The 24,540-nt window shown below is 41.3% G+C and overlaps 1 protein-coding gene across 3 annotated transcripts in view; it reads left to right on the top strand.

Annotated features, from left to right (window-relative positions):
- RCAN2 (regulator of calcineurin 2) overlaps window positions 1-24,540 on the top strand; it is a 305,985-nt gene that overhangs the window by 92,702 nt on the left and 188,743 nt on the right. The gene's annotated exons all lie outside the window — the stretch shown is intronic.

Genomic DNA, 24,540 nt, shown 5'->3' with positions numbered 1-24,540 from the left:
CAAAGCTCAGAGGCCCAGGAGTTGGATTCCACATCCCTGTGGGCTGGCAGCTGTTGTCTGTCTGGGGGGCAGGAATTGTACCCTAGTCTTGGTAACTGCACTAAGAATCCTGGTGGCAGGGTCTAGCAGCAGTCTCTCACCATACCTGGAAAGCAGGAACAATGCAGGGAGCACGCAGCTGATCTAGTCTCCCCTTGTAGCAGAGACGTGGAGGATCTTCTGTGCATGAAGGGTAGCACATCCAGCTCCTCTGTTGCAGCAGAGGCAGGCCCGTGAGAGTGCTGAGCTAATCAGTTACTGTTGCGCGAAGCAGGACAGAAGCTATGTGTTGCAGTCCAAGCAGCTCATGCCAGCTGCTCCCAGCTGCAGCAGGTTGTCAAAAAGCCTGCAGTCACCACAGCTGTTTAGCCTGGTATAGCATGGCCCTAAACATGTAGATAGCTACCTGAGCAAAATAATGTAGGCCAAAGCAGCGTGAGCCGCCCACAGGGAAGTAGTAGGAACATTGAGAACTTTCAAAGGCTCCCTCTTCAAGGTGTCTGACAGAGGCAGCCAAGGAAACATAAAATGTTCGTGATTCCAGAAGGACCCTGACCAGAGTATCTTTAGAAATTGTTTGATAAACAACTCCCCTCCTGAGAAAATCACCATGGGTTTGGAAAATACCCACATCAACATACTGCTGACTTTGAAGAATCAAAGCTAGTTCTTTCCAGATGGACAATTTCAGTGCTGGCTAGCATTTAAACCTCTGATTTCTTGTTTTGTTTATTGTCTCCTGGGACATACCAAGGTTTATTTTGTGTAGTCCTCAATCAATTTTTTTTTAAGCTTTAAAATTTTATTTATTTGATAGGCAGGGAGAGCAGGCTCCCATTTGCTGGTTCACTGTCCAAGTGCCTACAACAGCTTTGGCTGGGCCAGGCCAATGCTGGGAGCTATGAACGTGATTCATGTCCCCCATGTGGATGGCAGGAACCTAATAAGTTGAGTCATCACCACTGACCCCACCCCCATGGTCTGCTTTAGCAGGGAGCTGGAGTCAAGAGCCAGAACGTGGAATCATACCTCTGCACTCCACTGTGAAATTTGTGCATCATAACCACTAAGCTAAACTCCTTATGCCTCAATCAATCTTTTTTAGGTCTCTTTAAAAGCATGCATCTAAGGCTGGCACCGCGGCTCAATAGGCTAATCCTTTGCCTTGCGGCGCCGGCACACCAGGTTCTAGTCCCGGTCAGGGCGCCGGATTCTGTCCCGGTTGTCCCTCTTCCAGGCCAGCTCTCTGCTGTGGCCCGGGAGTGCAGTGGAGGATGGCCCAAGTGCTTGGGCCCTGCACCCGCGTGGGAGACCAGGAGAAGCACCTGGCTCCTGCCTTCGGATCAGCGCAGTGCGCCGGCCACAGTGTGCTAGCCGCGGCGGCCATTGGAGGGTGAACCAACGGCAAGAAAGACCTTTCTCTCTGTCTCTCTCTCTCACTGTCCGCTCTGCCTGTCCAAAAAAAAAAAAAAAAGCATGCATCTAGGGATCTCCCCACTGAAGAAGATTGTGTAATCTCACCCCTATTTTAATCTAGTACTGCTGAGTTATCCATCATCCATCTGAAATTCTCAGGTGTCACCCGAAGAGGCACCTTGGCTTCTCCATAGGTCAGTGGTTCTCACATTGACCTGGCAGGTGTTACAGCAGAGACAGCTGGTCCCACTCCAGGGATTCTGGTTTCCTAGTTCTGGTGGGGACTGAGCATTTGCATGTCTGGCATGAGCCCCGGGGCTGCTGATTCTGATTGGCTGGTGCAGGTAGCACACTTTGAGAACCACAGCTGTGGGTGTCCAAACCTGGTTGGGCATAAAGTAACCCAGACAAATACAATTTCCCTAACACTGTCTCAAAATGTGATATTGATGTATACAAAATAAAATGATGTGTAATTATCTATCTTAAAAAGGATTCTCTGCCTTGGCCCCACCTGTATTTTTAAAATCCTCTTCCTTCATGATGTGCTTGCTCCATGAAGCAGGTATGCACACAGCTAGGGGAGCACCTTCATCCTTCCAAACCAAGAAGTGAGTTTTTCCTACTGTTAATATTTGAATGTGAGCTTTTGAACAATGGGGGCCTTAACCTTGGATTCTCCTCAGGAACTTAATAATTTAACTGTTTACAATGTTTAAATCATCACTTTCTTTAAAGCTGTGTTTCCACTAAGAAACTTTCTATATGAGTGGTTGCTTCCTATATGGGAAAAATCTAGTTTAAAAAACAGTAGTGTGGGGCAGTATTGTGGCACAGAAAGTTAAGCAGCCACTTGTGACACCTGTGATGAGGTATCCCATTATCAGAGTGCTGATTCAAGTCCAGGCTGCTCTTCTTCTCAACCAGCTGCCTGTTAATGTGCCCGGGTCCCTGCCACTCATCTGGGACTTGGGGATGGAGTCCCCAGCTCCTGGCTTTGGCAAGGCCCAGTCTTGGCTGTTGTGTTGTGAACCAGCAGATGGAATTTCTCTCTGCCTCTGTCCCCCTGTCTCTCGGTCTCTCTGTCTCCCTCTGTGTGTGTGTGTGTGTATGTGTATGTGTCTATGACTCTGCCTTTCAAATAAAGAAATAAACTTTGTTTCAAAGATTTATTTATTTGTGAGGCAGAGTTAGATAACAGAGGGAGAGACAGAGAGAGAGGTCTTGCATCCACTGGTTCACTCCTTAAGTGGCCATAACTGCCAGAGCTGGGTAGATCTGAAGCCAGGAGCCAGAAGCTTCCTCCTGGTTTCCCACATGAGTACATGGGCTCAAGCACTTGGGTCATCTTCTACTACTTTCCCAGATGCATTAGTAGGGAGTTAGATGGGACATGGAGTAGCTGGGATTCAAACTGGCATCCATATGGGATGCTGGTGCCACAGGCAGAGGCTTCACCTACTACACCACAGCACCGGTCCCATAAATGAACTTCTATTAAAACAGCAGTGTATGCTGCTGTTACTCTTGACCATTCCAGCTTTCCACCTGGCCGTCTAAATTTGGTTATTGCAGACAATAACGTGGAGCACTCGCCGTGTCCTGGTTCTTCATGCCCAACTTCGCCTCCTGAAGTTCCTCTTCCTCTTCCCTACACCCTGTCAGTCTCTGGCTGCTTTGCCAAACAACTCACCGGTATGATTGACAAGGAAAAATAGCCACTGAATGCCTTCCAGGTACTGGAACACAATATAATTCTCAGTCTCAGGCTCCGGGAACTCAGAGTTGGGATTTTGGAATCAGTTTTAGCGGTCACTGTCACCTTTATTAGACAATGAAGGGCTTGAAGGAGCCAGCTTTGGGGTACTGTTGCTGAGTCCCCAGCACTTGATTGTGTGCCTACTTTCCAATGAGAATCATGTAATTTTCATTTTAGGGAAACTTGACTATTTACCCAAGTTTTTGTAACATCAGATGCTTTTGAATAAAGCATAAAATATCAGGAATTAAGTGCTGTTGTTTATCCGAAAGCTCTCTGATAATTTATAGCCAAAGCATTGAAGGAAGCAGCCTTTGCCTTTCAAACCTTTCAAAGCCAACCTATGTTAAGGCAAAGGAATTTCTGAAAGTAGTGCAATGAGACTTGTTTCTTTCTGTGGGTCATTGGTAAGCATTAGAAACAAATCCTGACAAAAACATTTACTTTAAATTGCCCTAAAACTCAAAATAACTGTCCTTGGTATCCCATCAAAATTGTTAATGCCACAAAGGCTCAGTGATCAGTACAGACCGAACTAAGTGTTTATTGGTTCGATAAACATATTTACAGGCTAAGAAAGAAATTCAAACAGACCAAGAAATATCTTCCAGGAAGTCATGAAATTTGGAGGCGTGGCTTTCTTTAGGAAAATTAGGTAAGATATTTAATTTTTAGATTGAGTACACATGGAAGTCCTTTCATGCAAGCTCCTCAAGCCTCTTGTAAACTTGTAGATTGAGTCTTTGCAGATTATATTTATTGACATGCCAACCTTTGTTGCAAAAGGATTTGCATCCTGCTATTGTTTATTCTTTGCAATGCATTTATGAGGATATAATTGGTTGTCTGCAGGAGAAAGAATTGCTCAAAATTTTGGAAAGCGCTTTATCCTGGTATGTGGAAGAGAAAATAAGAACTGTGCCAGTGGTTTTTTTCTGGGTTATTTGCTTTTTCTGTAGATTTTCCATGTGGACGTTGATATAGCAATGTGGTAAGCAGTCTGCTGAATGTCCTATAATTCAGATTTCCTGATCTCCACTTAACTGCCAGGTTAACTTTTGTCCGTGTTAGCAATATTTGGTACCCAACAATTTCTTTGTACTACAGTTAGAAAGGAATTGGTAGAGAGTCAAACAATACACTTGGTGTATACCAAAAAAATAATGTCTCTAAACTACATTACAGGGATTCATATTTCATGGTTTTGATTAAATTTCCAGAGTAATTTTCTGCAGCCCACATTTTTTTTATTTAGTAAATATAAATTTCCAAAGTACAGTTTACGGATTACAATGGCTCCCCCCCCATAATTTCCCTCCCACTCGCACCCCTCCCATCTCCCACTCCCTCTCCCATTCCATTCACATCAAGATTCATTTTCAATTATCTTTATATACAGAAGATCAATTTAGTATATATTAAGTAAAGATTTCATCAGTTTGCACCCTCACAGAAACACAAAGTGTAAAATACTGTTTTAGTACTAGTTATAGCTAGTACTAGTTATTACTTCACATTGGACAACACATTAAGGACAGATCCCACATGAGGAGTAAGTACACAGTGACTCCTGTTGTTGACTTAACAATTTGACACTCTTGTTTATGGTGTCAGTAATCTCCCTAGGCTCTAGTCATGAGTTGCCAAGGCTATGGAAGCCTTCTGAGTTTGCCAACTTCAATCTTATTCTGACAGGGTGCAGCCCACAATTAAGAATTTAATATATAACTAGTAAGGAACTCTAAACCTGGCTTAAAGATACATGTTAGCAAGAATAGGGGGTTAAGAACAAATTTAGTAAGAAGGTCCTCAAAAATACAAACAGGCATTTACTTTACCTGCAACAAATTACTTTATGTGACCCCTTAGATGTAATTATTAAGTGGTTATGAAATTAGGAAGATTAACCTCTCAAGCCGTCATGGTGTATATAATCATTTCCTACATCCCTGCACCTCAGGTCCATACAATGCACAAATAAGAAGCCAGATCTCTCCTCACCAGCCCAAACACCTGCTTTCTGTGAAACATTGCACAATTATCCTGGGATATTTGTCTGAAATGTTTTTGTTTTTTGATAAATCTCTTATTACTGTTAATAGCTCACTTTATGTGATATGTTTTCAACAGTGAGAGCAGGTAAGGGTAAATAGTAATGAAAAAATATTTAGCTAAGCTGAATCTGGCCAGTAGGCCTTAAACACACACACACATACACATCCAGGGTCAAGAACCACATGATAGCTTTGGCTTGCAGAATTATGTTTCAAAGGGCCACTATCATGGTATAGTGGGTTAAGCCACTGCCAGCAACACCAGCATCCCATATGAGTGCCGTTTCGAGTCCTGGCTGCTTCACTTATGATCTAGCTCCCTGCTAATGTGCCTAGAGAAGCAGCAAAAAAGATGACCCAAGTGCTCAAGCTCCCACCGCCTATGTGGGAGGCCCTGTGAAGTTCCAGACTCCTGGCTTCTGCCTGGTCCAGCCCTGACCATTGCAGCTGTTTTGGGAATGTGGTAGTGGGTGGAAGATCTCTATCTGTCTGTCTCTCTGTGTTGTTGTCTCTGTCTTTCCCTCTGTCTCTGTAACTCTGCCTTTTAAATAAGTAAATAAATATTTAAAAATTATTTTTGATCAAATGTGGCATAGAGAGCACATATATAGCACATATGTACATACATAGCTGTCATGTATATGCATGCATACTAATCTAGACATATAAAACACAGAGCAATACTTTTAAAATAGCACACAGAAGTGCCTAGGGCCTCCATGTCAGGTAGTAAGCTGAAGCCAGCTCTTTCAAATTTCTGTTCCTTATACTTAGACATCTACTGCTTCAGTTTTTCAGATGCATCATTCTTTTTTAAAAAAAACTTTTATTTAATAAATATAAATTTCAAAAGTACAACTTTTGGATTATAGCTGCTTTTCCCCCCATAACCACCCTCCCACCCGCAATCATCCCATCTCCCACTCCCTCTCCCATCCCATTCTTCATAAAGATTCATTTTCAATTATCTTTATATACAGAAGATCAATTTAGTATATACTAAGTAAAGATTTCAACAGTTTGCACCCACACGGAAACACAAAGTATAAAGCACTGTTTGAGTACTAGTTATACCATTAATTCACATAGTACAACACATTAAGGACAGATATCCTACATGGGGAGTAAGTGTACAGTGGCTCCTGTTGTTGGTTTAACAATTGACACTCTTATTTATGATGCCAGTAATCACCCGAGGCTCTAGTCATGAGCTGCCAAGCTATGGAAGCCTCTTGAGTTCGCAGACATTGATCTTATTTAGACAAGGTCATAGTAAAAGTGGAAGTTCTCTCCTCCCTTCAGAGAAAGGTACCTCCTTCTTTTGATGGCCCATTCTTTTCGCTGTGATCTCACTCACAGAGATCTTTCATTTAGGTTTTTTGTTTTGTTTTGTTTTGTTTGTTTTTTGTTTTTTTGGTTTTTTGGTTTTTTTTGCCAGAGTGTCTTGGCTTTCCATGCCTGAAATACTCTCATGGGCTTTTTAGCCAGATCTGAATGCCTTAAGGGCTGATTCTGAGGCCAGAGTGCTGTTTAGGACATCTGCCATTCTATAAGTCTGCTGTGTATCCCAATTCACATGTTGGATCATTCTCTACTTTTTAATTCTATCAGTTAGTATTAGCAGACACTAGTCTTGTTTATGTGATCCCTTTGACACTTAATCCTATCATTATGATCAATCACAGATGCATCATTCTTAATATTTAGTGGCAACATTACCTATTTTTCTAAATAACAAACTGCATATTTTTAAAAAAGATTTATTTATTTATTTGCAAAAGTTAGAGAGAGGGGAAGACAGACACAGAGAGAGAAGTCTTTCATCTGCTGGTTCACTCCCTAGTTGGCTGCAACTGCTGAGGCTGGGCCAGGCTGAAGCCAGGACCAAGAGCTTCTTCCAGGTCTCCCATGTATGTCCAAGCACTTGGGCCATTTTCTGCTGTTTTACCAGACCTTTAGCAGGGAGCTGGATTGGAAGTGGAGCAGCTGGGACTCCAAGTGGCAACATTTCATGTACGTTTTTCTCTTTGACTTTTTCAATACCTTGACAGTTAGCCCTCTAAGGAAGGGTAGGCTTATTTGAAGAAAAAAATAAATCCAAAGAAACTCCCTAGAGGAAGGCAGCTGTATCCCAAATTCAAACCATGAGGAGAGGAGAACTTTGTAGACTGTGACAAATACCCAAAGGGCACTTGTTCCCAAAACAAGGCAGAAAGACACAAGACTGGACTTGTCCTGGCCCACATTGGAATCACAGATTGGAGAAAGGAGATGCTGCATCTTTGAGGCTCTGAATAGTGTGCATGGAAATCACTGGAAAACTGGTTACAAAATTCAGACTCCCATGCCCTTTCCCAGAGATTCTAGTATGGTAGTCTAGGATAGGATTCAGCAATGTGCATTTTTTCCTTTATCTTTAAAAAATTTAACTTATAGGTAATACTTGTACAGCATTTGGGGAACAGTGCAAAATTTCAACAGAAGTGCACAGTGTAAAACAATCAAACCAGAAAAGCAGCATCCCCACCACTCCACCTCCTGCACCTTAGGAGCCTACCAGCTCCTCTCCTCCAGCTCCTGTACTGCACATAATCCATTATTATGAACTGTAGTCACTGTTCCATGGAACACCCAGCCTGCTACTTATTTCTAACTGGATTTTGGTTATTGTTACCCAGTCTCTCACTATTGCACCTGTCCCAACCTTTCCCTGCCTTTCATAATCACTATTCTAAGTTCACATTGACCATTTAAAAAAAAATCTATATATGAGACAGAGAGCATGCACTGTTGGTCATTCTGTGTCTGGCCTAACTCACCTATCAAAATGCCCCCCCCCCCCATATCCATCCATTTTGTGGCAAATATCAAGATTTCATTCTTATAGCCTGGTACTATTCCACTTTGTGTATACAACACATTTTCTTTATCCATTCACCCATTGGAGGCTAGCTGGGGTGCTTCTGTGTCTTGGCTGTTATGAATTGTGCTGCAATAAACAGGGAGTGTAGCCATCTCTGTTATATGCTGAAGTCAATCCTTTGGATATATTCCCAGAAGGGGGATAGCTAGCCATATGGTAGATCTATTCTTAGTTTTTCGAGGAATCTTCATAATGACTGTATTAATTTATAATCACACCAACAATACTTAAGGGGTCTCTTTTCTCTACATCCTTGCCAGCATTTGCTACTTTTTGTTTTTGATAATAGACATTCTAATTGGAGTGAGAGGACCCCTCACTGTGGATTTGATTTGCATTTCCCTGATGTCAACTGGTTTTGGGCATTTGTTTATATATTTGTTGGCCTTTTGTATTTCCTCTTTTGATATATGTCTTTTCTTTTTAACTTTTATTTAGTAAATATAAATTTCCAAAGTACAGTTTATGAATTACAATGGCTTCCCCCCACCCATAACTTCTCTCCCACTTGCAACACTCCCATCTCCCACTCCCTCTCCCATTCCATTCACATCAAGTTTAATTTTCAATTATTTTTACATACAGAAGATTGATTTAGTATATATTAAGTAAAGATTTCATCAGTTTGCACCCACACAGAAACACAAAGTGTAAAATACTGTTTGAGTACTAGTTATAGCATTACTTCACATTGGACAACACATCAAGGACAGATCCCACATGAGGAGTAAGTACACAGTGACTCCTGTTGTTGACTTAACAATTTGACACTCTTGTTTATGGTGTCAGTAATCTCCCTAGGCTCTAGTCATGAGTTGCCAAGGCTATGGAAACTTTTTGAGTTTGCCGATTTTGATCTTATTCTGATAGGGTCATAGTCAAAGTGGGAGTTCTCTCCTCCCTTCAGAGAAAGGTACCTCCTTCTTTGATGGCCCCATTCTTTCCACTGGGATCTCACTCACAGAGATCTTTCATTTAGGTCTTTTTTTTTTTTTTCTTTTCCATGGTATCTTGGCTTTCCATGCCTACAATACTCTCATGGGCTCTTCAGCCAGATCCGAATGCCTTAAGGGCTGATTCTGAGGCCAGAGTGCTGTTTAGGACATCTGCCATTCTAGGAGTCCGCTGTGTATCCCACTTCCCATGTTGGATCGTTCTATCCCTTTTTTAGTCTATCAGTTAGTATTAGCAGACACTAGTCTTGTTTGTGTGATCCCTTTGACTCTTAGACCTATCAGTGTGATCAATTGTGAACTGAAATTGATCACTTGGACTAGTGAGATGGCATTGGTACATGCCACCTTGGTGGGATTGTATTGGAATCCCCTGGCACGTTTCTAACTCCACCATTTGGGGCAAGTCCGATTGAGCCATATGTCTTTTCGTATCCTTTGCCCAATTCTTAACTGGATTCTTTTTTTTTTTTTGTTTTTATTGCTGATTAGTTTTTTTTAGTTCCGTATGTATTCTGGATATTAATCCTGTACCTGATGAATCGTTTGCAAATGTTTTATCTGGAAGCAAGATTGGAAGCAGAGTAGCTAGGACTGGACCCAGCACTCAGATATGGGATGCAATTTCCTCAAGAAGTGGCTTAACTCTCTGTACCACAATGACCACCATAGGGACATTTTACATTAAAAGGGTGTTAGTCAGCTGGTCAACCTAAGACAAGTCTTAAGATAATTTCTGTGAGGGAAAAACTGTGTTTGCAAATCATCAATTTAGCAACATGATCCACTTATCTATTGGCGACATCCTGTTGAGAGCATCAGTGCACAAGTTTCAGTGACACTAGGAGCCCTCAGAGCCTTTATGTAACTTCTGAAGGCCCTGAACCGTGCTCAGAGAACAGCAGTGGTTTCAGCCACTTGAGGAATGTGCAGACACTGCAAAAAGGAAAAGGATTTTCATGGATTCTAGTTGATTATGTTTGTTTTACAACATGCTATTTCAATGAGTACAACACAGACGTAACAGGCACACACTTGCTGGATTCAGTTGTCTCTGTGTATCTATAAGAGCAAAACCAAATTACAACTGAGAACAAAAAATGAACACTTCGAAGCACTAGTTCATGCAGTGGATGATGCTCCTCTAGTGTGAAGTCACTGTTTGCCTTGTGGATGGGTCAGAGAGTATCATGCCTAATGTTCTACAGCTTACTCTCCTGGAAATTCTGCAGGCATCAATCTGTGCAGTGGGCTGTGTTCTTTCAAAGCCAGGAATATATTGTCTGTTATAACTGACTCCGTGTCTTTTGTTATTAGCCTGTGAGAATTAGAGTAGTAGTGTTTACCCACCTTGTAGGCATAAAAAATAAATGCAGGACCCGGCAATGTGATGTAGCAGGTAAAGCTACCACCTGTGGCACCTGTATCACATAGGAGTGCAGGTTCCTGTCCCAGCTGCTCCACTTCTGATCCAGCTCCCTGCCAATGTGCCTGGAAAAGCAGCAGAGGATGGCCCAAGTACTTCAGCCCCTGCACCTATGTGGGAGACTTAGAAGAAGCTCTTGGCTCCTGGCTTTGGATTGGCCTAGCTTCAGCCGTTGTGACCATTTGGAGAGTAAACATGTAGATAGAACATTCTCTCTCTCTCTCTCTCTCTCTCTCTCTCTCTCTCTCTCATTATGCTTTTCACATAAGTAAATAAATCTTTTAAAAAATAGGTAAAAAAATAAAAAACAAATGCAAATATGGGCAGAGGGCAGCTTTGATGTACCATGGTCATTCAGATGAGCCATAACATATCCCATGACCATCTTTTTTTTTTAACTTGTCCCCTCCTCTCCAGGGGTCTGTGAACCCGTGGCATCCTGCCTATTACTATCTTAATGTTAGCATTCTGATGTGAACATTCACAGCAGTAGTCATGGGACACTGTGAGAACATCTTCAGGACCTACTTCCCACAGAAACACTGTTCTGCAAGGAACTTGATTATAAAAGATGTGTTGTGTTTTCAGCTTATTACAAGTATAATAAATAGACATTGTAGACATTTAATATTTTTAGATAGGAGAAAGTTAACATGTGTAATGCCATCATGCAGAGAAAAATCTCTGTTAAATACCTATTCTTTCTGTAGGCAAATGTACACACACACACACACACATGTCTACTCATGTATGCAAATCCATAAATACAAAGGTATTCCAAGCAGTTCATGAAAAATGGAATTAAAAGACAAGTTTATTTTGGTGCAAAAAATTTTGAAATCCAGGCAAACCAGAGGTCTTCAAAAAGTTCATTCAAAATAAATATGAATACTATATATAGATTTCCAATAGTCAACTTTTCTTTTAATTTCATTTTCTTCATTTTGAAGTACCATTTTGCAAATGTGTATGTGTGTGTTTTCACATATATGTATATAAAACTGTTTAGGCTGTTAAGAAAATTTCTTCACTTAGCAAAGCATTGAAGGCCATTTTCCAAGTTACTAAGTATGCTTCTACTATAACATTTTACCTGTTTTCATTTTGTTAATTCTATTTATGCCCAAATGTAGTTAAAATGTTACCCATTCTAATACTTAGATTGATTTCAGATTTCTGCCATCATAAGCCATGCTGATGAATGTGCTTATTATTGATGCACATTAATTAATCTTTTTACCTGTAGGATATCAGCCTATTCTTGGAATTTATATGTCAAAGAGAACTCAGAACTTAAAAGATTTTTGCACATGTTTATTTTATGAATGAAACATGTTAAATAAATATGTGTTGGTGGTAAGGTCAGAGCTGAATGAGCATGGATGTCTTAGGGGATGAACAAAACCACATGTTCATTGTTTGCTAATTTTGGGACAGAAACAGCTGACTTTTATAATGAAAATTTTAAAATATTATAGAGAATTTATTGTTTAACATATAAAGAGCCCATTTAAAAGTAATATATTTTTCTTTTATTTATTTGATTGATTGATTTGAAGGGTAGAATGACAGGGCAAGAGGGAGATGGAGAGGGGGGATCTTCTACTCATTGCTTTACTCCTTACATACCCGCGATAGCCAGGGCTGGGCCACCTGAAGCCAGGAGCCACAAACTCCATCCCTTCAATCTCAGGCACTCCAATGTAAGATACAGGTGTCCCAAGTGGTGGCTAAACCAGCTGCTCCACAATACCCACTCCCAACTTGTTCTTCTCAAAGTATTTTGTAAAACAACTCTATATTCACAACAAATTGCAAAAATAGCATAGAGACATCCTTCACTCCCTTTCACAAAGGTAACACCTTACTAACCATGTGTAATACATCATCAAAACCAGGAAATTGACTTTGGAGTAATACTAATAACTGGACTTCAGGACTTATTCAGGTTTCATCAGTTTTTATAAATACTCTGCGTGTATATGTGTGTGTGTGTGCATGAGCACTGTGAAATTATATCATGTGGAGACTTGGGTCATCACAATCCTGAGAGAGAACAGTTGTATCATAGATTCCTGGAAGCCACTGATCTGTCTTCCATCAGCACATTCATTTTGGAGTGTCACATAAATGGAGTTAGGCTGGAGATTTGTTTTTAAACATAGTAATTTCAACTGTTTGTATTCTAGGTTACGGTTACTATTTGATTATCAAGATTGATTCAGTAGGGACTAGAAGAGATAGATGCCTCTTTGAAATAATAAAAACAATCAGAAAGACCCTGGAAGATAGAAATAGATTCTGCTTAATATCTTTAACATTGTGGAAAATATTCACAATACGTAACAATGTATTTGGGGCATGTACTGACCAATCAAAATAGACACCAGCTGCAAATTACCAGCAGGACCATGCCACTGGGCACCCGGATTTCAGCCTTGCCTAGCATCTAGCACAGTGCCAGGCAAATGGTAAATGCCAAATAAATTTCTCTGGGGTGAATGAGTTTTCTCAGTGCTCCTTGATGGTTCCCTCTGGCCTCTTTGCTGTCGCTGTGACTCTTGTATGGAATACTCACAGCTAAGGATAGCCTGTGGATCCTTCACAGTTCTAGGCAACAGTTTTTTAAAAAAATTTGGACTTGTTTTCTTTTTCTTTTTATTTGAAAGGCAGAGAGAGAGAGAGAGAGAGAGAGAGAGAGAAAGAGAGAGAGATCTTCCGTTGACTGATTTATTCCCCTAAATGCCCCCAGCTACCAGGGCTGGGCCAAGCCAAAGCCAGGAGCAGAGCACTCTGTTCCTGGGCCCCCAGAGGAGTGGTAGGAACCTAAATACTTGTGCCGTCATCTGCTGCCTCACAGAAGCAGAAAGCTGGATCAGAAGCAGAGGAGGGCGGACTTGAACCAGGCACTCCAATATGAGATATGAGCTTCTCAAGTGGTACCTTAAACACTGAGCCAAATGCACCACCCCTGAGCACCACTCCACCAACCCTTGGGGATTAGCTCCCAACGTTAGGCATTTCAGTGAAGAAACCCAGTATGTTCTTGGTCCCACTGCTTCCATGGACCTAAATTTCAATATTCTATTGTCAATAAAACTGATTTATGACCAAGATTCAGGTAAGAAAAGATGAACAGAATACTCATTCAATCAGATAGCAAAGACATAAGTTGAATCTAATTGAAGGGTGAAAGAAATTAAATGAAACTTGAAGGTGCAGAATATCTACTACCTAAATTAGGCAATAGAATGTTGAAATAAGGTTATAATAAAAACTGTATGATGGTAAAACTTGAAATATGTTCCAGAAAATGTTATTTGCAGGACTATGAAGCCAAACCCCATCTGGAAGGCACAGATGTGGTATCTTCTGCTGACGGAGCACATAGAACTCAACTACTGGAAAGGAACCAGCTTTTTCTAGATTTGAGTAGAATCAGCCTAGAGATGTTCAGTATCATTATCCTATATCTTGGAATTGCATTCAACAGATAAATAATTGTACTCCCATCCTGAGTCTTTGATTTAAGCCGTGTGGCCATGGCGATAGGGTCAGTGTTTCCACTCAGATTGGGAAAATGACTTTGCAACCCACAAAAGTTGTTTAAAAAGAGCAGAGAGATGATGAAATGAGCCACTTCCATAGCCTAATCCTTTTGTACTAAGAATATAGCTAATGACGGTTGTGTTTATTTGTGCTTATTTGTTATCAAATGTATTTGAAACAGTCTGACATATTGGAGTTTCTGGCAAATTAGCTTGAAAGTTTGAAATGTGTAATTAATAAACGTATGTTATTAAATTTTGAAAGGAGTACAAGAATCTGATTACATTTGTAAATTGGCTTTGAATATTTAAGAGATCAGCCTGAGATGCAACAAATCATTCCATCCCTGCTGAAACACTTCTTCCACCCTATTCTTTAGACTCCACATCGTTTGTGTTTCTTCTTGATTTTCTCCAACCTCAAGTTGAAGAGCTGGGACTCAGCTTTAGATCTTTTTATTTTTTTTATTTAATAAATGTGAATTTACAAAGTGCAACTTTTGCATTGTTGTGGCTCCCCCCCCCCCCGCAGCCCTCCCTTCTCCCACTCCCTCTCGCATCCCACCCTACATCAAGTTTCAATTTTCAATTATCTTTATATACAGAAGATCAACTTAGTATATACTAAGCAAAGATTTCAACAGACTGCACTCACACAACCGCACAAGGTATAGGGTATTGTTCGACTAGTAGTGTTATCTTTAACTCTCATAGTAAAACACATTAAGGACAGAGATCCTACGTGGGGAGCATGTGCCCAGTGACTCCCGTTGTTGATTTAACAATTGACACTCTTATTTATGACGTCAGCAATCACCCGAGGCTCTTGCCATGAGCTGTTGAGGCTATGGAAGCCCCTTGAGTTCACCAGCTCTGAACTTTTAGTCAAGGCCATATCACGGTGGAGGTTCCTTCCTCCCTTCAGAGAAAGGTGCCTCCTTCTTTGATGGCCCATTCCTTCCACTGGGATCTTGTTCACCAAGATCTTTCATTTAGGTTGTTTTTGCCACCGTTACTTGGCTTTCCATGCCTGTGAGACTCTCGTGGGCCTTTTTCAGCTTTAGATCTTACTTTTCCTCTCTTTCTCTCTCTGACTCCATCCCAAGTCTTTAAGCACTACAGATGCAGTAATGGCACACTACTGCTTGTCTTTGGCCTTGATGGCTCCCCTGAACACACAGCTTGGATCTTTGTATGCTATTTGGCATGCCTACTTGATGTCAAGGCATCTCAAACTTGGCGAGTCAAAAACAAAATTCATGGTCTATCCCCACTACCATCCTATTACCACCTCAACAACTTATTTCTGCCCTATCTTCTCTTTCTCAGGAAACAGCCAACTCTTCCTGGTAGTTGCCAATGGTACAATCTTGAAATGATTTCATAGGACTCATCTATTCTCACACTGTTCATTCAGGTTGTTAATAAATTCCTTTTGTGCCTTCTTCAAAATAAATGATCCCTATTGTTTCTTTTCTTTTTTCTTTCTTTCTTTCTTTCTTTCTTTCTTTCTTTCTTTCTTTCTTTCTTTCTTTTTTTTTTTTTTGACAGGCAGAGTGGACAGTGAGAGAGAGAGAGAGAGAGAGAGAGAGAGAGAGAGAGAGAAAGGTCTTCCTTTACCGTTGGTTCACCCCTCAATGGCCGCTGTGGCCAGCGCACTGCGCTGATCCGAAGCCAGGAGCCAGGTGCTTCTCCTGGTCTCCCATGCAGGTGCAGGGCCCAAGGACTTGGGCCATTCTCCACTGCACTCCCTGGCCACAGCAGAGAGCTGGCCTGGAAGAGGGACAACCGGGACAGAATCCGGCGCCCTGACTGGGACTAGAACCCAGTGTGCCAGCGCCGCAGGCGGAGGATTAGCCTAGTGAGCCATGATGTCGGCCCCCTATTGTTTCTTACTAACTTCACTGCCTCCGTCCTGGTCAGACAAGCCACTATTATTGCTCACATAGATTATTGTAATAACCTATTAATTGGTCTTCCTTCCTTCTTCTCTGACCCTAACACAATGGTGAGAAGCATCTTACTAAAAATTAAGGTAGAACCTGTCTTCCCTTTGCTCAAAAGCTTCCCATGAGATCTAGCTTTTATTTATTTTTATTGTTTTTTTAAACTTTTATTTAATAAATATAAATTTCGAAAGTACAACTTTTGGACTATAGCGACCCTTCCCCACATAACCACCCTCCCACCTGCAAACTATCCCATCTCTCACTCCCTCTCCCATCCCACTCTTCACCAAGACTCATCTTCAATTATTTTCATATACAGAAGGAGATCTAGCTTTTATATAGAAAGTTTAAAAGGCAAAAAAATAGAGGGCATGAATAAAAATTATAGAAATATGGCAGTTAGTGAAGATCTGCTAATATTTTAAGAAACTGCACAGTTGCTTAGACATAACCCATGTCTATAATAAGAAACCTCCAGCATGAGCCTGAATGCCCTAATGTCCTACCTTTTAGGCCCGTTCTTTATCTATTCTACTGTGTTCAGCAATTATAGCACTCTACACTTCTATTCCTGTAGCCTGGCCAGCCACATTTTGAACTGATAAGTCATAATGTGGAACTGGCATAGGTAGTAATGAAAATTAATTCAGGACTTACTCAGTACATCTTAGTTTACACAAATGCCAAATCATAGGAGCTCCACTGACGTCGCTCAGTTAAGACCTTTGTATACAGATCTTATTTCAGTACTGTTTTGTCCAGATTTACTGCTGGTGAAGAATACAGTTCTTGAATTATAGGATGCTCGGCACCTGTCAAAGCATTAAATCTGATCGCTGTTGATGACATCACAGGATCACTTCCTGACCAAACAAGAGAAGCACTAGCTGCTGGTAGAACAAATGCATTCTTTTGCATAGATACTGCTGGGTATTGTTACAAAGGATGAGCTGTGGAAAAATGTCTGGGAGTTCAACTTTGAAATGCCAGCCATCTTTCACATTACTTGCGCTTTCAGTCTTTAAGTCAGAGGCCTAAGACATAAGTTTCCACAGCATTCGGATATGATCTATTGCCTAGGAAAGAAATAGAGCGGCATTTGCTGGTGTAAATGCTAAAGGTTCTTGTTTTCTCTAAAAGTTTGCTGAGAATATTCATCATGTTGACAATGGAAGGCAGAGGTTGGGAGGACAGAAGGGAAGCAGTGCATAGGTAGACTGACAAGCAAGCTAGAAGGTGGAAGGGAAAATTAAAAGGTCTCCAAAATGTAAGAGATAAATTATGTGACTGGACATTCTATAGAGAAGTAGGTAAGTGCTAGAGAAAGTAGAGAACAGAGGTCTAAAACAAGAAGTAATTATACAGGAAGGGAAACAAAATCATCCTCTGAGTAACTAGTTGTGACATTTGTTTGTTCCCTTGGCTATACGAGGTAGGGAACAAGTGTTTTATGCTAAATAAGATGATCTATTCCTTTGTAGAAATGAGATCATTAACCATAAGAAATGTCCTTCACTCCACCATTTCCTCTGTACAGTTCTGCTGAAGAGTGAGTCTAGCTATCACTTTTCTAGAAGTTTCTATATGCCAGTCACTGCACCAAATGCTCACTCTATATTGTCTCAGTAAATTCTTTACGTGATCAGTGTGTTTGTCCACTTTATGTTTACATGATGCTAGGTACATTATAAAGAAGAGAGAGATTTTTTACTCATAGTTTTGGAGGCTGAAAGTCTGAGATGGGATGACAGTCCAGAGTACCAGGAAGGGAAATAGCATGTATAGAAGAGGTCGTGCATGTGGGTTGGCTTCACTTTATAAAAACCCACTCTCTCAAGAAGCAACTGGGGTCTCGTGGGAACTACATCAAGGTCTTCCAAGGGCAGTACCTTATGACGTAACCTAACCACCTCCCAACAGGCCCTGCTTCTTACAGGTTCCGCCACCTCAACTCTTCCATGTTGAGTATCCAGCATCCAATGCTTGAACCTTTCAAAAGCAACCACATCCAAACAATAGCAATCAGTGATATTGTTATCCAATTATCATAGGGGCAAAAACTAAAGTTCAGAGACTTTAAATAATGTATCCATAGCTAGTTTGAGCTTTGGCTTTAAGTTTATGGGTACCAACTCTGAAACCACACACTTAGGCAGTATACTAAATTTTAATAACACACAAACATTTTTAAAACATTGGGGAAGAACTTAAAGGTCATCTGGTTATATTAAAATTCCTGTCTCTGTCCTATTTCAGGCCCATAATGACATTTTTGATGGTCTGTTGCAAAATTGCAAAAGGAAGGCCAATGTTAGGAAAGTCTCATAAAACCAAATTTACTTAACCCAAAGAACCCTTAATTGTGACACGACATCTTTCTTTGTTTGCCAATTCCTTTAAAAATGACCTTTCTTTAATGAAAAGACATTATAGTACTTATTGGGTTTTCTGTTAATGTACTTAGAAACATAAAAATTTGCTATGCTTGTGTTGGCATTTACCAATTTTCTACTGGTATTCTTTTATGAAACCCAAAGCTCTTTTTTTTTTTTCTTATTTTTTTTTGGACAGGCAGAGTTAGAGAGTGAGAGAAAGAGACAGAGAGAAAGGTCTTCCTTCCATTGGTTCATCCCCCAAATGGCTGCTACAGCTGGCGCGCTGCGCTGATCCGAAGCCAGGAGCCAGGTGCTTCCTCCTGGCCTTCCATGCAGGTGCAGGGCCCAAACACTTGGGCCATCCTCCACTGCACTCCCGGGCCACAGCAGAGAGCTGGACTGGAAGAGGGGCAACCAGGACTAGAACCCGGGGTGCTGGCGCCGCAGGCGGAGGATGATTAGCCTAGTGAGCTGTGGCGCTGGCCCCAAAGCTCTTTGATCTGGTTTTGTTTCCAATTCAGCAGTTCCCTACAATAATCATAACAGATAGCTAAACAGGTTTTGTTTTTACATATTCAAAGACAGGGTTCACTACTTTTTGATGAAACCCACTTACTGTTGGAAAAAATTTACTGTCTTTAATTGTATTATAATCTACCTTTATCTCATTTATGGAGCAACAAAGAATAAATATCCCACTACATTTTGAGGTGTGAGAGTAAACACCCATATAGTTTCATCCTTGCAGTATTCACTTACACAGTGATTCTCTCTGCTTACCTTTTAAAACTGTATTTGAGAGGGAGACATACACACACACACACACGGGAAGGGAAAGGTGGGGAGAGTAGGGGGCCAAGGAATTGGTTCCTGTTTGCTGCTTCACTTTCCAAATGCTTACAACAACTGAGGCTGGGCCTGATGGAAGCCAGGCTCTGGCAACTCTATTCAGGACTCCCAATGGGTAGCAGGAACCCAACTACTTGAGCCATTACTACTGCCTCCCAGAGTTTGTCTCAGCAGGAAGTTTTAGTCAGAAGCCAGACATAGGACTCAAACCCAGCCACTCTGCTATGGCATGTTGACATCTTAACCATTAGACCAAATGGTCACTCCTGTGCTTACTTCTTATTGACTGTCTACTCCATCCACCAGTATCTGGCTCATCCCCTAGCTCTCAGTTCTGTGACTTGGAGAAGTTACACAAATGGCCCTGCACCCCAGTTGCCTCATTTGTGAAGTGAGGATAGCAACAGTACTTACACTTCATGTGATTATTATGAAGCTTGTTGGAGATCAAGAAAGGAAAGTGCCTGGCACCTAAGGGAAGGACCTAAGGTCCAGTAAGTGCCAGCTTCATCGGGGCAGTGACACTATCCCTAGCACCTGGAATAGTGCCTGGTGCAGAAGAGGCAGCCAATCAATATTTGTAAAACGAGTAGATGAGCACTTTGTAAAAAACAGACTTTCTATTAATACTTGCTCAGTTTAATAAAGCTAATTTATCTTTTATGTGACAGTGCTTCAGATTTTTAAATATTTGAAGTCAGCATTTGTGTTTCCAATAAATCTTTCTTTTCCATTCATTGAATAATCAGTGCCTTGACTTGCATGCCCTAGAGTAGATTTTTGAGACTCTGATGACAATTTCAAGGATTGTGCCATCGCCAACCCCAAGGAGCCTACTTGGTCCCTGAATCTAATGACATGGCTTAAATCAAAAAATTTTTTAAACCACATCACAAGGTTGCCTATTAAGCTTGTAATTGATGGCGTCATATCTTTGTTGCATTTATTTGTCAGGTGAAATTGCCACCAATTGGCAAATGTTGACATTATTTCTATTGTCATTTGATTTATCATTTACTTTTTTGGAGCTTTTAAAATCTTAATGTTTGGGGCCAGTGCTGTGGCGTAGCGGGTAATGCTGCTGCCTGCAGTGCCGGCATCCCATATGGGCACTGGTTCGAGTCCTGGCTGCTTCACTTCCTATTCAGCTCTCTGCTGTGGCCTGGGAAAACAGTAGAAGATGGCACAAGCCCTTGGGGCCCTGCACCGGTATAGGAGACCCAGAGGAAGCCCCTGGCTCCTGGATTTGGACCGGCGCAGCTCTGGCCATTGCGACCAATTGGGGAGTGACTCAGCAGATGGAAGACTTCTTTCTCTCTGCCTCTCCTTCTCTCTCTGTATAACTCTGACTTTCAAGTAAAATAAATAAATCTTTTAAAAAATAAAATCTTAATGTTTTTCTCACTTATTCATTCAACCAGTAGTTAATGAGCAAAGTGCCGTGCCCCATTTTCAAATGTCCCCCCTCCCTGAACTCCCCGCCTTTGTGTCGACCATGAACACAGTGTCATCCTCTCTGTATCACCATCCTTCAGGCTCCTACAAGACTCTGAGTTGGCGTTTTCTGCTAATCAATAACTTTGTGACTGTAAATCTGCCAACTTCCGCTGTCATCCAGCCCACCTTGAACCTTAAGATCAAATAAGAGCCTTGTCCATTAGCTTGTTAGCTCTTGCTCTCAAGATTTGAAGGGTAGAATGTGGCTGCCCTGAAACAGTCTTATCCCTGTTGCCACTCATTTAGCTGCTTTGGCATCTAGATGGTCTGCTGGGGTCTTTATATACATTTTCTCATGCAACCTCGTACAAGGGAGTTGTTAGTATCTCTGTTTCACTTATCAGGAAACTGGGAGTAAAAGCAACTTCCCCAATATCAATATACTTTCAAAGCTAACTACCTGCTTCAGGTGCCAATATTACTCACTTTTCTTCTTCCTACTTCTTGGTTGTCTATGTGAAGTTGTTCTGAACACTCAGCTTAGAACATTCCTTCAGTCTAGGAATCCTACAAAAATGAGGTTAATGTGTCTCAACTGGACTTTTGTAAAGCACTTGTGGCAATCACAGTTTATCTGGTTATTTTAGTTCCTAGTATTTATTTGAGAGGGAGGAAGAGGCAGACAATTCCCATCTGCTGGTTCACTGCCCAAAAGCCTGCAGTGGTGAAGGCTGGAGTAGGACTAGAGCCAGGAGTTGGGAATGCCATCCAGGACTCCCATGTGGATGGCAGGAACCCAGAACCTGAGCCATCATTGCTGCCTCCCAGGGTCTGCACTGCTGGGAAATCGGGAATTGAACTCAACACTCTGTTGTGGGAAACAGGCATCTTACATTTCCAGGCTAAAGGCCCATTCCCTTTGACTGTGAGTAGCAGGTCCCTAACAAAACCAAAATGTATTGTGTAAAACAACAGAAGATAGGAGACTTCCAAATGTCACATTCCATCAAGAACCATCTTCATGTTTTATTTAATGTAGTTTATTTAATGTAGAACAAAGTAATAAGATTTGATTTCCTGGGGCAGGCATTGTAGCATAATGGGTAAAGTTGCAGCCTGTGATACTGGCATCCCACATGGGTGCCTGTTCCTGCCCTGGCTGCTCCACTTCCAATCCAGCTCGCTGCTAATGGCCTGAGAAAGCAGAAGATGGCCCAAGTATCAGGGCCCCTTCCACCCATGTGGGAGATCTGGGTAAAGACTTTGGCTTCGGCCTGGCTCAGCCCTGGCCATAGCAGCCATCTTGGGAATCAACCAGCAGATGGAAGATCTCTCTCTCTCTCTCTTCACTCTCTTTCTGTAATTCTGACTTTCAAGTAAATAAATAAATGAATCTTAAAACAAAAAAAGGAGACTTTGATTTTCTGTTTAGAAAGGCTTGGCCTTGGATTTTGAATGTGTGTTCCATAGAGACCACAAGCACATTGAGAACAATAGCCTGCTCATACAGTACATTTGGTGTTCCATTTTTCTATGATTTACTGAATAATAATTTTGAATGTAGTCGCCCGGTGGGCCTGAAACGATTTCACAGTGTTACAAGAATCAGACACATGAAATTTACTTTCCTTCTACACCCTGGATTCTCCTCAAGATACTCCTACTTTAATGAAAATAATTATAATATTTTAATTAAATATATTTTCCATAAACTTATTAATATTATATTGACTGTAATAATAATTATCTGATATCAAGTATCCTGAAAATTTCTTCTTATTTTCCTGTGATAATATTTTCAACTGTTTTATTTGTGACAGCATGCAAACATTTAACTTCTAAATGTTTTAACCAAAATGACAAAGACAGTGACCTGGCCTGGGGCCAGCACTGTGGTGCAGTGTGTTAGGCCACCGCTTACAAAGCCAGCATCCCATATGAGCGCCTGTTCAAGTCCTGGCTGCTCTAATTCCAATCTAGCTCCCTGCTAATGTGCCTGGGAAAGCAGCAGAAGATGGCCCAAGTCCTTGGTATCCCATATGGAGCAGGTTTGTGTCTTCACTGCCCCACTTCTCATCCAGCTCCCCGCTAGTTGCCTAGGAAAAGCAGCAGAAGATGGCCCAAGGCTTAAGCATCTATCACCCACATGGGAGACCAGGATGAAGCTCCTGGCTCCTGGGTTAGAACTAGCTCAGCCCTGGCTATTATAGCCACTTGGGGAGTGAATTAGTGGATGGAAGCACTCGTGCGCTCTCTCTCTCTCTCTCTGTCTCATTCTGTCTCTCTCTATCTCTCTTCTCTCTCTCTCTCCTCTCTCTCTTTCTGTATCTCCCTCTTTCTCTTTAACTCTGACTTTCAAATAAATAAATAATTCTTAAAAAAAATAAACTACACTTCCTTCTCATGTCCTGCTATACTTTTTTTTTTTTACATAGCTTTATTCTTTGGGTAAATTTAGCTTACATTGTATTGCGAAATCTTGACTGTACAATTTTGACAAATATATATGTTGTTGTGGCCCACATCCTTTTTTACCATACAGAATATTTACATTTCTCCAGAAAGTTCCCTGGTATCATTTCTCAAGAATTCTGTTCATCTTCCAGATGCAAACTTCTACTTTGAATCATTTCACCTTAGATAAGTTTTATGTATTCTAGAATAGAATCAGAATGTGTACAATTTTTGTCCATAGAATGATTTGTTGTGAATTTCGGCTTGAATTTCTCTTGCCCTCTTTCGAGATCTTTCTCTAGAAAATGAAAACATAATGGCAATAAAATTTAACAAAAATTAAAGGTCTCAAGTAACAGAAATGTCCTCTCTTAGACACAAATGCTAATTATGATTGCAGTAAGTTGCAGAACTAAAAACATCATCAAGATGTTCTTATTGAAAGGATATTTCATATTTACTGGTTTATACTGGTAACTGATTATCTGCAAGAGTAATATTAAGTTATGTATAATATATTAGAGTGCAGTCAGGAAAACAGTTCTTACCCAACTAGCTCAATAGTAGGAATTTAATATTGAGAACCAGTTAAAAGGTGTTAGAAGAGCTGAGAAACCAAACTGGCAGTGAGATTCCAGCAGTGGGGAGTTACCATCACCTCTAAAGCTGAAGGGCAAAGGGACTATCAGAGACCAGCAGTGAAGGCCACCAGTGCATCCTGGAACCTCTTAGGAGCATGATGGGAACATGAAGGAGATGTGGCTGCTGTGGCCGACCTCCTGGCCAGGTCAGGGAGAGTGTGGAGGTAGACTCACCTGGTCTCCTGAGAATGCATCTACCATCCAGGAAGGCTGGGAAACAGCAGCTGGGGTCAGTGATCCTCAGTAGAGCAGAGCAGGGGGAGACAAGGATCAATGACAAAGTGATCAGCATATGTAGGCAAAAGAGATATACATATAGAGAAATAGTTTAAAAAATTGTAGTCAGCACTTATTACTTGAGATAATCCCTATCATTCAGAATCCTGCTGACTGATAGAACTTTCTGTGATGGACATATTCTGTATCTCTGCCAGTATGGTAGCCACTAGCAATTTGTTGCAACTGAACACTTGAAATGTGTCTGCTGCAATTGCTTGTTTGCCTGCCTGCTTGCTTGCTTATTTATTTATTAAAAGGCAGAGTGACAGAGAAAAAGAGAGAATGATCTCTTATCTTCCGGTTCACTCTCTAAATGCCCACAACAGTTATGTCTGGCCAGCCTGAAGCCAGGAGACAGGAACTATATCCAAGTTTACCATGTGGGTGACAGCAGCCCATCCCCTGCTGCCTTCCCAGGTGCAAAAGCCGGAACCTGGA

The sequence above is a fragment of the Lepus europaeus genome, chromosome 3 (assembly GCF_033115175.1).
Source record: "Lepus europaeus isolate LE1 chromosome 3, mLepTim1.pri, whole genome shotgun sequence".
NCBI lineage: Eukaryota > Metazoa > Chordata > Mammalia > Lagomorpha > Leporidae > Lepus > Lepus europaeus.
Note: the sequence above shows the minus strand (reverse complement) of the source record. Positions and strands in the feature narration are given on the sequence as shown.